Raw genomic sequence first — 2,500 nt, 5'->3', positions numbered from 1 at the left:
AGTGGGCTCGATGTCGGCGAGCCCACGAGCCCCTTCCGGCCTCCGTCCGCCCGGCGTTCCGAGGCCGCCGCGTCCTCCGCGCCGCCGCCCCCGGCGCGTCCGTCCCCGCGCCCTCCGGTCTCCCGGGAGGCGGGCCGGAGTTTGTCGCGCCGCGCCTCCGTCTCCGGCGCCGTCCGTCCCCCGCTCTCGCGGGCGGCGGCGCCCTCGGCGCGTCTCGGGAAGGGCGGCGTGGTGGCGCGAGCCCCCGCGGAGTCCCCGGGGTCAGGTCCCCCGGGGGCCTCGGAGCCTCGGCTCACGCGGGGTGCCCGCCGCCCGCCGCCTCCCGTCGCCCGCCCTGGGCCGTTCCCCGGCCGTCGGCGTCGTCGTCCGTCCGACGGTGCCTCCGCGTCTCTGCCCGCCCTCGGCGCCCCGGGCGCCCGCGTCCGGCCGGCCACGTCCGCCCACCCCCCTCGCCCTGCCCGCTCGCTCCCCGCTTCCCGCCGCAGCCCCTCGCCCTCCGTGGCGAGAGGGGCCTGGGACGCGGGTGCGGGGAGGGTCCCCGGGGGGGAAAGTCGGGTCGGGTCTGGTGGCGTGCGTCGGACGCGAGGGGGCCCGCCCGGCGTCGAGGGGGCCGTGGGCGCAGTGGGGTCGTCGGTCGGCGGCGCCCGGCGGCGGGGTTCGGTCACGGGCGGGCAGCGCCGAGGCCTGCGTCCGTCCCCGGGTGGCCGCGGGCGGCGCGGGCGGCGTCGAGGCGGTGGCCGCGCGGCACTACCCGCTCCGCCTCGTCCGTTTCTTTGGCTTCCCCCCCATCCAGGTACCTAGCGCGTCCCGGCGCGGAGGTTTAAAGACCCCTGGGGGGCCTCGCCCGTCCGCCTTGGGTCGGGGCGGTCGGGCCCGCGGGGAGTCGGGAGGCCTGGCCCTTCTCCCCCAGACTCCGCCTCGCCGGGCCGGGGGGCGCCGCGCCGCCGTCGCGGCGGCCGTCGGGAGGGGGCGTCCCCGGCGGCCGTCGTGTCGTCGCGTGCGCGTGCGCGCCCCGCGTCCTCGGGCGAGGCGGGAGCCCCCGGGCGCCTGTGGGGTGTCCGAGCACGGCCCCGCGGGGCCCGTGCCGGACGCCCCGTCGTCCAACCTTCCGACCTCACGGAGTCTGGTCTCGTTGTGTCTTCCTGGCCGGCCGGAGGCACCCTCCGGGGATGTGCCGTGCCAGGGGCGGGCTCTCCCCCCGCCCTGCGGGGGGACCCCGCCGTTCAAACTCGTACGACTCTTAGCGGTGGATCACTCGGCTCGTGCGTCGATGAAGAACGCAGCTAGCTGCGAGAATTAATGTGAATTGCAGGACACATTGATCATCGACACTTCGAACGCACTTGCGGCCCCGGGTTCCTCCCGGGGCTACGCCTGTCTGAGCGTCGCTTGACGATCAATCGCCCCCGGGGTGGGTGTCGCCTGCCCCGGGGTGCGCGGCTGGGGGTCTCTCGCAGGGCCCGCCCCGGGCCCTCCGTCCCCCTAAGTGCAGACGCGGGGCCCCTCCTCCGCCCCGCGCGCCCGCCCGCCCCTCCTCCCACGCGCCCCGGTGCCCGGTCGTCGGAGGCGCGTGGGGGTCGGTGGCGGCGGCGCCGCGGGGTCCCGGGGTGGGGGCCGCCGCCCGCGAGTCGAGGGAGAGGCAGACGCGAGAGCTCGCGCCGAGGTGCCCGTGGCCGCCACGGTGCCTTCGGGGGCTCCCTCGCGCCGCACGCGGCCTCGGGGTGGCCGGGGCGGGGACGAGACGGGTCCCGCGGCGCGCGGTCGGGGCCGCCGTGTTCGGGGGGCCCGCGTCCGGGCCGCCTGTCCGGTCGCCGCTCGCCCCCGTCGGCGGTCCGTCCCGGTGCGTCCGGCCGGCCCCTCGCCGGTCCCCGGCGCGCCCGGGTCCCGGACCGTGACCCCTCCCCGGCCTCGCCCCGTCGGGGTGGCTCGCGCCGAGGCCGAGTCGCGTGCGCGGGGCCGCGCCCCGGGGACGCGTGCCCCGGCGGTGACCCGCGGGACGCCGCGGCGTCGTCCGCCGCCGCGCGCCCTCCCCCGGGTCGCGGCCGCGCCGCGCTGCGTGCCCCGAGCCCCGGGCGGGCGGGCGGGCGCCGCGTCCGCCGCCCGACGGGCCGTGGCGGCTCGCGGCGGAGGGGCGGGTGTCGGGAGGCGGTGGGACGCGCGCGGGAGGTCGGCGGTCGGGGGCGACCGCCGGCCCCGCCGCGCCCGCCGCCGCCCCTCCGCGCTCTCCTCCCCCGCGTCGCCGCGACGCGTCCGCCGTGCGCGTGGCGGCGTCCCGCTCCGCCCCCCTCCTCCCCGGCGGGGCCCCTCGCCCGTGCCGCCGGCTCGTGCCCCCGTCCGCCCGCCCGCGTCCCTCCACCCGCCCGCCCGCCCGCCCTCCTTCGGGGGTCGGTCGTGGCGGGGGGCGGGGCGGAAGGCCGGGCGGACGTCGGCCGTGGCCTCGCGCGCCCGGGGTCCTCCTCCGCGGCGTTCGTCTCTCCGTCGCTCCCCCGCCTCGCTCGCG

The 2,500-nt window shown here is 81.3% G+C and overlaps 1 non-coding gene across 1 annotated transcript; it reads left to right on the top strand.

Moving 5' to 3' along the window:
- Nucleotides 1–1,235: 1,235 nt before the first annotated feature.
- Nucleotides 1,236–1,388, top strand: LOC138922224 (5.8S ribosomal RNA). The gene has a single exon (XR_011435289.1). It is a non-coding gene; the product is annotated as a 5.8S ribosomal RNA (ribosomal RNA).
- The last annotated feature ends 1,112 nt before the right edge of the window (nt 1,389–2,500 follow it).

This window comes from Equus caballus, unplaced genomic scaffold, assembly GCF_041296265.1.
Source record: "Equus caballus isolate H_3958 breed thoroughbred unplaced genomic scaffold, TB-T2T haplotype2-0000633, whole genome shotgun sequence".
NCBI lineage: Eukaryota > Metazoa > Chordata > Mammalia > Perissodactyla > Equidae > Equus > Equus caballus.
The sequence above is the reverse complement of the archived record's forward strand: the minus strand, read 5'-3'. Positions and strand labels throughout refer to the sequence as shown.